Consider the following 13260-nt stretch of genomic DNA (forward strand, 5'->3'; position numbering starts at 1 on the left):
CATTCCTCCCTACTTTTAATTCCTCCATCTGTTTTTCTCTCTTTCCTCTCTGCCTCTTTTTCGTTTCAGCCATAACTTGTTTTGGCTCTCTGTCACACTATTCTCCACTGTATAACTCTCTTTTTTTTAATGTAATTCTCTTCCTGTCCTCTCTCTCTCTCTCCACTTCTTACAACCTTGGTACCTCATCATCCAACACACACACACAGAGGCAGTCACACACTTCATTTCTTTAAATATTCATTTCCGTCTGTCTGTGATGTGTTTAGTGCAGTTTCCCGTTCCCAGCCCTCCCGCTTCCCTGAGAACCGCCATGTAGGAAGTGGCGTCCTGGCAGTGGTTCCTCCTGCCCCTCTGACTGCTCACATTCCCACCTTATAGAGGCTGGAAAGAGATGGAAAGAGAGCGATGGACCTCTGCCATAGAGGTTACTGTCCATTTAATGGATTCTGTTACAGAAATTGCTCTTGCAATAGTCTTTTCCCAGACAATATTGTCGTCAACCTGCACATTTGTGTCCGCTAATAAACTCAGCATATTACTCTATTTCACAGCTGGAGGTTTCTCAGAATTTCTCTAATTCTTTTGACAGAAACTACTCCCAGGTTGTCACTCAGGAAGCTATGGCATGTCTTCTCTAACATAAACATGGGAACTTCTACAGTATCTACAGTTTGTTTCACACTGGAAAATATCTATATATTTAAGCTGGCCTACTGAGGAACACTCACTTGCGACTGTTTGGTCACAACCTTCACATTTCCAGAGTCTCTGCGGTGGTCTGATGCCGACAATGTGCCGCTGAGAGGTCAGAGGGTAAACACCATTTCAGTCTGTGCAACTGCTTATTCAGTTTTAACCATCTGAACTCCAAGTAGTTTCTGAGCATTTTTTTGCTCCTGTCACATTATTACTCACTGTGGGCTCATTTTTAACTGCAATATAAAATACTACACCTCTGTGAAAACAGCACTACCTTGGCTAGAAGTAAAGAGAACTCAAAAGTCTATTCTGTGAAGTACGACAAAGTCATATTGTCAGAAATCACAGAAAAAGAAAAAAGTTTATTCTTTATGATTAAATAATTTTACAAAAACTAAAATCAGCATATATAACATTTTGTCAAAGGTTGTTACCAGTACTGGAAAAAAAAATCTACATATTAAAGACACTTTACTATGCACATTATTAATTCTATTCTATACTTTGTTTCCTCTCCGCTTGGTGTGAACACAGCCTGCAGTTCAGCTGAAAAGTCCCTGAGTTTTAAAAAACTAATTTCCCCCACAGAATCTGGTTACTGCAAATGTTTATGTTTTGGCAATGTTTTATTTGAGCCATGTAGAATATAATCTAGATGAAATATCGTAAATTTAAGCTTGGGTTTGGATAAATTTCCCAATGGAAACAAATAGATTAATGTTATACGACTATTTCATGAAATGCTGTGAGACTGGGATGACAGATGAGTAGTTCAAGGAGCATCTTAAAGTTAAAAATTCTAAGTATTTTCTGGTTTTCTTTCTGAATTTCTAAAGATAACACACTTTTTAAACTTGCTAGTGGATTTTGAGGGTGACAAAGTGAAACGCATTTGTAAAGTATTTGGTTTTGGAACCCAGGAACTTTCACAGGTAGCATCCCCAGCTGCTTCTGTTATTTATTTTTTGGAGCAGTTTATAATAAAAATGCATGGTGCAGTGCAATAAGCTGTAACAGCATTCTGCATTTTGAACTCCAGTTTTACAAGCGATAAATGGCGCTAATTTATGGTGCACCTCTGAAATCAACAAGTAAAAATGCTCAGTTGTTTTTAAATCCCATTAGCAAATCTAACATTTGCACTGATTCCATCAATTCAATTAATTTTGTTGGGAAATTTCACCATTTTAAATGCCGTGTGGAGATGGAGACCGTAAAGCTTTTGGAATATCGTCTGCTGCCATCTGAACCACATGGTGCCTCAGGTCTGTGCCTCTGATATAAAGACGCTGCAGGTTCTGGACGCCCTGCTGACAGCTCAAGGCTTTTCTCAGGCTTGTGTTTGTTTGCTTGCATGCCTGTGTATGTTTGCATGTTTTTGAAGAAAGAGCAGATGCTCTCAAACTATCTTCAGGCTTGGTTTTCTCATTTCAGCTGCAACCAGACATGTGATTTATGTTATTGTACTGTCGACAAGACTGGAAGAAGGATGGAGAGACGGAGCCAGGTGTGAGGGCCACAGGATAGAGCAGAGTGTTGATTGCTCAGTTGTGTCTTGGCAGGAACCCGACATGTTCCCTGCTGCTTTGGGCTCCATCACTGCTGACTCACAATGCCAATGTAAATGCAGTAATACACAATATTTATGCTCATGTTGAAATGAATGGCTCAGTGAAATGTGCTTTCTGAAAAGTAAGTGCAATGTGTTTTTGATCTTAAAATAAACTGAGATGCCATGGGAAAGAAAGGCACAATCACCTCATGTCTTTATCATTATTGCATATATTTAAGCTTTAGGCCTCCATTGCAATGAGAGCAGTAAGAACTCTATTTAAAGGACATTCAAAAGATAAACACAAGAGAGGCACCTGTAAGACAATCTACAAGAGGAAAACGAAGGAAAAAAGGAAAATTGGGAAAAAATATGGACTATTTTCTATAATTAAAAAGCCACCAAGGTGCTGCTATATTGAGAAATGTAGCGATACATGCTTTCAATCCCAGTTTGTGCCAGATCAAATTGAGATTTTTTTTATGCACATTAATTCAGCTCAGCTCATTGTTGATCTTTGACCTGCATCCATTGGAAACAGAGGCCTGTACTAGGATGTCAGACTACAGAGGTAGTTTAAGGTTTAACTCTGTGTTTTCAGATCTACAGCAAAGGTTCACTTCTTACTATGGTAACTTATGCTGCACACCTAACCGGCTCTGGAGCAGGTTATGTTCAAGATAATTGATCAAAAGGTTTAAGAATACCAGTATTGAACAATTCATTCTCTTGGAAAATGCCATCACCTTTTGTTAAAGATCACATGGTCATGGTGCACAGATAATGTGTCTAAGCCCTTTTCTTTCCCTGAAAAGCATATATGAGATCCTCAATAGAAAGTCCAGTCATCATCGCTTTATTTTTTTCCCGTTGATGAGAAAATTCAAAGACTTATCATTATTCTATAGGCCATTGTGCAGTGATATGATCATAAAACAACAGCTGTTTAAAACACTACATCCTTGTTGAAGTTATTTACCAGTTAGAATTATTTTTTTTATGCTTGCTCTTTAATTGCTTCCAAATCTCTTCAGCACTGCCAGGTTTGCAAATGAAAGAATCTCGGGCTAAAATAGACTTACATGATAAAAAAATATTAAACATCTGAGCAACACATTTACCTCAACATACATCTGTCATTATATTTAGATCTACTCGCGCTATAATGATGGAACAGTGATTTTGACAAGTCTATTAACTTATGCATTCACAAAGTTTGCAGTTTTTTTGCCAGCTTTCCTTCCTGCTTTGTTGCAGCTCTATTGCTTTTAGCCTGTATTATGCATTAAAATTCCGCATATTGGTTTAAGATTGAAGTTTGTTCTTTCTAGAATGTGTCCATGTTTGTCTCTGGTCGTCTTGTACCAACTCTGCCCTTGTCATGTGAGCTCACTCATAGCTAGATTCACAAACTTTGGGTTGACTTAATGAGTTGATAACCAGCCTCAGGTGACGGCTTAAAGTGGCTGCAGCTATTAGGCAGAGGGAAGCTAGATAATAAAACATATCCTGGATATGCTGAACTTGCTTTGTGGGACAAAACAATAAAGCAAATCAACATTGGATCAAAATTGACTTTCTTAAATACAGTCTTCTACTATCCAAACAAAGAGGTGTTGTTCAGAGGAATAAACAAGAAAGCAACACAAATCTAGACATAGAATTACATTTATAAATGACTCCTACGATGACAAAATGTAATCAGACAGAAAATGGAATAAAATTGTCAGTATCTCTTTTTCATCCTTATTTTTTTAGAACTGAACCAGGAACTCACTGCTTGAAGACATTTGCACCAATAAGCTCTGCTACCAGGTCCCTCAGTTGTCAGATGTGTTCAGTTTGGTGTTTAATTACACTTCAGTCCTCCCAGCTGTTGAACTACATGTATTTGGCCACCTTAATTACCAGAGATTCAGTCTGTTCCACTGCTGTTGCACAAATTATGGCACTGTGGCTGTTTCAAGCATTTTATTGTCTTTGACTGACCTTTAAATAGCCTCACAGTTGACTGACTTTTATTGAACTTCATACAAGCAGCAGCATTTTGCAGTTGCACAATAGTTCTAATGCGTTTTCTGTGACTGTGACTGGTTTTCTCAATATTCTCTCCACTTCACCGCAGTGTATATGAGGATCTAATGGATATACTCACACTTCCTCCTGCTGTTCTTACCATTGTTGGTGATTTAATGGAGTCAACCCTCCCAGCCTTCAGTTCCTGAACAGCTTCCTAAATAAATTAATTCAAATGGAGTGTGAGGGATGTTTATAAGACACAGTTTTAGTGTTTCCATGCTGTGAAAAAACCACAATCAGAATGCCGCCCTCTCTCCAAATAAAACACAACACTATTTCATATTAAGAAAAGAAAAAAAATGAAACAGTTTTCACTCACTTCTATTGCCAGGCATCTTCAAAACAAGTAGAATATGGACACCTGCTATAGTGCTCATTGTTATTACAACAGGCTTTGTTGATGTCCCGCTAGCGCTCTGATGGAAATGCTCCATGGCCTCTTGGCTGGCTTCTCTTCACTTCCTTCCTACTAGCTGCTGTCGCAGTCTGCCAAATGTGCGGTACATAGCATCCCCATACACTCTCTCTCTCTCTCTCTCTCTCACACACACCTGATCCTGACTCAGACCAAGTTTTGGGAATCTGCAAGACCATGTGGCGGCTTGTTTTTATCTAAAGGGGGTACTTGCTTCCAGTAAACCTCTGATCTCAGCTGGACATCTGGTTGATGGTGAAATTGTCTGGAAAAGCTGGATTTTGAATTAAAGTTAAATTTGTATTTTAGTCCAGCCAGAGAAAGGCAGACATTAAAACAGGGAGGGGAAATACAACTGCTAAAGAAATAAGAGGAGCCGTATAGCAGGCCATGAAGAATATTGTGTTTCAACAAAAACATTATTTTTAGAGTGGCCAGCCACAAACAGCCAGTCATACCTGGAAACCATGAATGGATTAAGAGGAACTGGATACAAACATGGCTCACATGAATGAAAATAGTTTGTCTGACACATGAGACCTGAAATAGTTCAAGCTCCCAGATTTGCTTTTATGTTGTGTGGTTCATTACTACACTAAATGTTGTAGTGTTTACGAATATGAAACTTCCGTGGATTAAAAATCACTATGGGAAATACAAACCAATAGATCTTCAGACGTTTCCCTAAAAATGTTGCTCTATGGATAAAATGCTTTTCGGACTTTTTGGATTGCAATTCCTTGAGTCACCACTGGCAAAAAGTGGCAGCAAACGTGTCCAGCTTGCTTAGACAACGTTCATGTTCTCATTTTTAAACCATGAAGTGAAAATGATCGCTGTCTAGATGAATGTCTTACAGTTGCTGCATAAATGAGCTCCTTCTTACATGCTTGAAAACACCACTCACATATATTAGGTAAACTTGTGTTGGTTCATCACTTCAATAATGTCAACACTCAATGTGCAAAATACTACAATAACTAAATCTCTATGTAATAACACTAATATAAATCCATTACTACTTATTTATTACACTGTATACTTGCATTTTTGTTTAAAACAATGCACATTTTCACATTTTATGCTTATGGTTTTTCTGCTATATATTTTTTGTACTGCTTATATTTCTAAGACTTTGAATGGGACCAACTGTATCCCAAGCAATTTCCAATCGGGGATCCATAAAGTATTTCTGAGTCTGATTCTGGTGTAAATAGGAGGCAAAGGGTCGGTCGCTAAGATGTAGAGTTACGAGCTTGACATATATGACTGATTAGACGTCATCAGAAAGTGAAAGTGGATGTCATTTTTTCCAAAAATCTTACCATCTAACCTGTCAACATAGAGTAGCTGAAGATCTTGGGCCTGGCAGGAGTTCTCCAAAAAGGTAATATTCATGAACCTAAAACTGCCTTTGTATGTAGACAAAAGGACAAAATCTGAGTTGTTAAACTAGGTTTGAACATTTTTTGGGGCATGTGTGGACAAGAGGCTCATCTCTTGCCCCTTTTTAAGCCTCCCTGTCTCCTCTGTCCTCCATCCACCTGGCTGTGACCTGGAAATCAGATTTTTCATGCCATTATGACGGTTGCTCAATTCTTAAAATGCATCTTGAGGATGGAAGAGCCTGCAGGAGGAGCTATGAGGGAAGATGCACAGGCGCATATAAAAGAGGCATTGAACACAGATGGAATATACAGACCATTTCAATAGCAGGAATGACAAATTATGTTACAACATATCTCACTAAATCATCGTATCTGCCCCTGTTTATTTGTATAGTACTTTTATGGATGTCTCCTTTATACTTCACTGCACGTTATAAAAATGCATGACATCTGTCACATTAAGCCACGTAATGAATTAAACTATAACTAAATATATACAGATCATAAAACACAGCAGCTGGCTGCAGCAAGAAAAATGGCGCTGGATCTGTGCCACACGTTATATTTAAATGACCCTCCTTTAAAACACTCTTCATGTTAAATACCCGTTTCCTCGAGTCTCTTCTTCGCTTCGTCATCTGTGGTGGGAGGAGACGAGTTAAGGAAAGGAAATGAGGATGCAACAAACTGAGAAATGAGAAGGGAGCAAGTCACTAAGCCCTGTGTCGTATGTCAAGCTTCATGATCTGGCATAAAACACAACTACAGTGTAACATGATAACTGAGGCAAATACGGTGAACATCCAGCGCTTTCTAAATGCAGAATGCATCAAGTTCACACTAACATTTGTGATATCTGAACTTGATAACTTCAACTCAGGAGAACACGGTATATTTATTTACATTACAAAACAGCAAAATCTGTAACATATATTAAAGCACAAATCCACACTGACACCAGTGGTGTTATACGGTGGGAGGGGGTTGGAGAACCCAGGCACAGACATGGCAGACAGGTGGTGAATAGGAACAGGTTTTATTTTAACAAAACAGGAACTAAACCAACACAAAAACAGCAAACCAACCAGGAGAAAACTAAACCAAATCTAATACTAGAAGAAGCAACACTAGACCTACAAAAACGAAACAGGTATAACTAAACCATGCAACAAAATGAAGTACTTACAAAACCGGGGGCGGGGGACAGAAATAATGGGGCAAAGAAGGCAGACAGAAAGCTGAAGACAGAGGGGACCAACAGTTATCTAGGAATGAGGGTGACAAAAATCCAGGTGGGTTTATGGCAGGCTGGAGACTGAAGCAGGGCAGGTGAGAATCCAGAAGCAGAACTGAGTCCATGTGGGAGAAATCCAGAAGGGGGAGAACCAGAGTCCATCTGGAAATGCAAGTCTATGATCCGACAGGGAGTGAATGACAGAACTGACTTAAATACTGAGAGGTGGAATTGCAAACAGGTGACTGGAGTGAACTAATGATGACAGCTGATTCACATTGCTGCAATCAGACTGCAGGCAGGTGGAACATTCAGGAAGGAGAGACACAGGAGAGAGGGAGACATGCAGACAGACAGAGGGAGCCAGAGATACAAGACAAGGAGAGAGAGAGTAAGAATAGGGAGAGACAGATGACAGGAAAAAAGGAGGGAGACAGAAGGGAGAAGGAAGAAAAGAGGAAGAAGGAGAAAGAAGGGCAGGGGTTAGAGCAGGAATCATGACAAGTGGAACCAAATTCTGTGTGTGATGTTTGGCAGCATGACTGACAAGTTGTTGATTGAACTTCCCACGTTTATTGAGCTCTTTCTCTTAAGTTTAAAAGAAAAACAACAATTTTGAATTATCTCTTCAACCTCTAGTCACTTACATTTTAAGGCAGGTGGGGACTTATGTTTTTAAGTTGAACCCACATAAAATAATTTGGAGAGTAATGCTACTCTAAATTAAACATCCAGTATTTTTTTTTCCACAGGTCAGTAGTACCTTACAGCTGCTGCACAGAGAAAGAAATCTGGAAATCTGTACAGTGACATTTAAAATATATATATTTTACAGATTTTTTATTTCTGAAATACACAGAATATTAATAAAATGACTTTGAACTTACATGACCAATGTAAAATCCTAAAACCTCTAACTATGAATAATCATTGATTAAGGACATTATTACATTTATGTTTTTTTTTACTTTAAAAAGACTCAATATATTTATTATAGTTAGACTGATGTTTCCATTTTATTAAATGAAAACTAATTTGATGAAACTGTTAGATTCAAGTTTAATAGTATAAATGTAATTTTAAAATTAGATACAATTAGTGGCAGTTGAAAGAAAAATAACTATTTCATTGGAATATCTATCATTTAACATTAGAAAGCCAAAAAATATTAAAATTATTAAGATCAACTGACCACATTTTTTGGTGCGCAATATACTGAAATATGATTTTTTAAAAAAAAACTATTTGTTTCTTTGTTTCTTTGTTTCTTTCTTTCTTTCTTTCTTTCACATGGTTTGAATCATTGCTGTTCAGTCAGCTGATTTCATTTATGACAACATGGCTTACTTTTTTTATCAGGTGTCTATATTTGCGTATTATAAAGAGGAAAATTGCAGCATTATTCCACCATTAAAAGTTCTATTTCTTCTTTAAACAGGAACTAAATTGCTTTTTAAGGAAGCTTTTAAACTTTACAAAGTTGCTGGCTGTGCCAGTGAAGCTTTCTTGAGATATCATGCAGTTAATTTAGGAATATATTAGGTCCAAATTGTGGTTTTGGATGGACATTCCTGTGGTCCCTCTAGAGTCTCAGCTCATCTCTTCATTATCAGACCAAGTAATTGAGTCTGCACCAGCCCACCAGAGGAGATTAGAGGGTCTATATCAGTCTTTCCATCGCTTTGTCTTGATTCTGTTCCCACCCTTCCTCCCTTTGGAGTTTCAGCGAGTGCTGCTGGAAACAAGCTCCCAGCTAAAGGGGGAAGGAACAGAGGAAACACTTTCCCTCCAAACCTGGCTATTGCTTTCTTCCCAGTGGGTGCATAATGGTGATGTGAACCGAGTGAGGAGGTTTGCTCGTCCTTACTTTCACTTGCAGGTATAGATGGTGTTGAAGCGAGTGTTTAATGTAACACACATTATCAAGCCTTAAAAAAGCAACCCTCTGGGAAGGTGGGAGTGTTGATGCCTGAGTGCTGCATAGTAAAAAATCAACAAAAAAAAACAATTCCATACTATGCATGCTATGAATTCTTCATGAAGGTGTATTTCGTGTTTCAAATCCTGCTGATATGTTTGTTAAAAACACACAGGTCCTAAGTCATCAACCTGCAACATAATAGTTTTTTTCTCTGCTCCACATCAGCAAGATGGTGTTATCTATCAAAACTACCACAATAGACCATTATAACCATTAATTTCACAGTTTTCTGGCCTAATGGATAGATTTAATTAGAAAAGTTTATCCACAGGTAGGATCATGTTAAGCTGACTAAACAGTATCCTGGAGCTTTTGACCATATTACATATTCTTCAGCAGCAAATGAAGTTTTCCCAGTTGTCATTTAAATGTAGACTTTCAAACTTGCACTGTTTGTGAGGATTTTAAGATATTTCATCCATGTTGAGATAAAAGCTAAACTTCTTGAAAGTGTTTCTGAATCTGGAAACTCAAACAGCCTCCAGTCGAGGTCCATCTTCTCACTGGATTCAGATAAAGATAAACAAATCAACATTAGGAAGAGACAAATTGCTAACTGTGGCCTCCTGTGTCAAAGACATGTGCTTTGTTGACCTGAAATGTACATAACTACCTTTTTCTTATAAAAGGGACCCTGCAGTTCAACCAAACTTCTTGTCAGACTGTGCAACTGCATGCAAATGTTCCACCAAAACAATCACCACACGCTCATCATGTTGCACCCTCTGTCTGATCTGACTGTGATTGGTTTAAAGAAATACAGAAGAGTCAGAGTGTTTTTTTTTCATGTATAGCAGAAGGATAATAAGGTGTCAGAACATTCTGTGCTGCAGAATAGTCTGACTCTGTAAGACCAGGCAACTACAAACAAGTCAATAGGACACATGATGGATAAATGAGGATCTAGCTTCAAGAGAGTTTTTAAGCTTTAGCCCTTCATTGTATTTATTCATAATTCCACTATAGTTCATTAATTATTATCTAACCTATATTGTGTTTGCTATCAGCTGTGTGTGTGTGTGCCTATACAGGGTTCATTAAAGTTATATTGAACTGAATTGAAGATATTTGGTCTAAATGTTGTGCAAAGAGCAGCATAATATTTGCCACTCAACATGCCCAAATAGCATCACCTTATCTCCAATGCTAGTAGCAGATTGCTAAGTTTTAGAGATGCAAACAGTGTGTTTGTAACTAAACTGGTTGCTACGTCTTGTAGGCTGATATAGTTTCTGTCTGGTCTGAATATGACTCCACTTTTATATTGCAGTTTTTAGACAGAAGTTCAATTTTCATCCATCTCTCTGTTTAAGCAGTCAAAGTGCAACAATTTTAGAGATTCAAGAGTGTTGCATTAATATATGTAACAATGAAGGAGACTGCACAAAAGGTGTTGAACAAATCAGTAATTCCTTCTGTTTTCTGGTGAGACAAACCTACTTACAAAAGACCAAAACTGGAGCTGTGTTTTCATTTTTAAATTACAGATGAGTTCTCTGGCACAATCTCAAAACCAAATCAGGCTTCACAGACAAATCTGAAAAAACAAACAAACAGATAAAACAATACACCACCAGCACCTTTATTCTTAAACTAAAAGGCCAGTGACAGAAAAACTGGGGTGAGGTTGGAGGAAGAGGAGGTGAAGAGCAGAGGTGGAGGAAAGAAAATGTGAGATCTGGCTCAAATCTGTGGGGAAGCGGTAGCTTGGGCCGGACGAGTTCACAGATGTTTTAAAGTGCTAATCTAATCTTTATGCCAGGCCTTCCCCCTCCTCTCTCTTTTTCTTTCCCCTCTCTCCCTGTCTCATGTTTTTTTTCTTTCCTCCTTTTCCTTTTTTCTGGAGGGAGGTTGGAGAGGCTCCAGTCTGTGTTAATGCATCTCAGGAGCATCATGTACTGCTGCTGCTCGGTGATGGGCCCTAGTTATTCATGCTCCTGTTATCAACCCCTGTTTTCAGACTCAGACACATGTGTAATTGTAATGAAGGAGTCTGGAGCTGAGAAAGAGTATAATGAAAAATAACCTTGCATAAAGCTGCTCATAAGAAAGGATGAAAGGGGACTAAAAAGGCAAGAGGATGGATTGTTAGTTTTTTTTAAGAATATCACCCATGTTGATAATTCATCAAGCTCAACGACCTTCCTGTTTTACACTCTGACACCTCATTGGTCAGCAGAGTTTGCCTGTCACTTAAGCTCTGCCAAAAGTGTGTTTCAGTGGTATTATATGGCTCTGACACACACTGAATGGAGATTACATTGACCTCTCATGTTAGTGAAACTAATAAATTTTAGGCCCCACTTTGAGTTTTAACTCATTTCCTCCTCTTGTCACTCTCTTCCTCGATTTCCCCTTTTGCTTTTCCTGCCTTCCTCCCTCTTGTTGCCTGATAGGAGGGAGTCTTTGTGTCAGACAGTAACTGCGGTGAAATACGCCGACAGCTCCCTCAGATTCAGCGGATGTACTTTCACAGGAGTTAATCTCGCCACACAGAATTTGACAGCAAACCCAAATCCTGTGGTTTAAGCCTCCTGACACGCTGGACGAGAAACAAAGGGGAGCTGCCAGCGAAAATCCCCCCAGGTCACAAAACCTGGAACTATGGCCAGAGATTAGAGGTAAGTGTCGAAGCGTGAGAAGGAATCAAGCACTAATATTTCATCTGCATGGTGACAATCACTTATGGGCTAGAAGATTATATCCAGATTATATTCTGAGTGAAGTAAAAGGAGAATTAGTGGACGTGATTTCTAGTTGCTATCTGTTTCCTGTGTTATCAGATCATCATCCTGCTGACTCCCGGTTGCCAACCACGTAGCACTTTGAATGTGCAAGTCATAAAACACACCACGATGAGTCCAACCTGGCAACCGCTTCCGAACCTCCAATCACTCACATCCTTCTGCCGGACTCTCTCCTTCGCCTCCCGTTCTCCTCACTCTCTCCCTTTTCCTCTGTGTGCTGCTAAACATCTGGAGAAGAGCGTTATCCTCGGAGTAAACACACCAACAGCTGTCAACCAGCTTCTGCTTTTCCCCCTCGCAAGCTCCTCTCTTCCTTCATTGCTTGATTCCTCCTCATGTTTCTTCCTCCTTTTTTTCACAGCCTCCTGTTTCAGTCATTCTGTCCCCTCCTCTCTGTTTGTTCCTTGTCTGTTGGCTCATCAGCAGGTAAACATCGGTGATGGATGCGTTTGTTGCCGCTGCTGTTTCCCCTGCTGTTCTGGGCCTTGTGATCTGAGTGATAGAGGACACTGAGGACACAGACTGAATGATGGTTTCTGTTAATGGCAGATTTTTCTGACTGCGCTGGAATAGTTTCTTGGGAATTTGAGAGAAAAAAAACCCACAAAAATTAAAGGATGAGTTAAATTTCATGTAACTCTGAGTGGTAATTTTGTAGTTTAGGCTTAGAGTTTAGTTGGTAATAATCATGTTGTAGTCAAAGAATTGATAGCTGGGAGCTGGGAAGATGGAAACATTTTTAAAAAGAATCATGGTGAGGCTAACAACAGCCACACAATGCAACATGTTTTCAACAAATCCATGGAGTCCTGCTTCACAAAGTGAATAAGCATGCAGTATGTATACTGTAGCAGGGTTTCAGACAAATGACACTGTAAACATCCATCACAATGTACAGACAGATTTCCTGGTTCAGCTTTGAACTCCTGACCTCCTCAGAATCTGCTGATTTCCTTTGTACAATACCTTTAGCATATTTAATAAAGACATGCAGGATATTAACTTCATACTATAAATCACAGGCCCTCAAAGTACATAGTAGCGGGTCAAAATTCCAGCCCTTTAAATACGCAGATTTTTTTTCCCCTGCATTTTTGAGGCCTTATAATTTTCTATGTAAAGGAGATAGCTACATGAAACTTTCAAGGATGACAGTCACATC

The sequence above is a fragment of the Amphiprion ocellaris genome, chromosome 7 (genome assembly GCF_022539595.1).
Source record: "Amphiprion ocellaris isolate individual 3 ecotype Okinawa chromosome 7, ASM2253959v1, whole genome shotgun sequence".
NCBI classification, from domain to species: Eukaryota; Metazoa; Chordata; class Actinopteri; family Pomacentridae; genus Amphiprion; species Amphiprion ocellaris.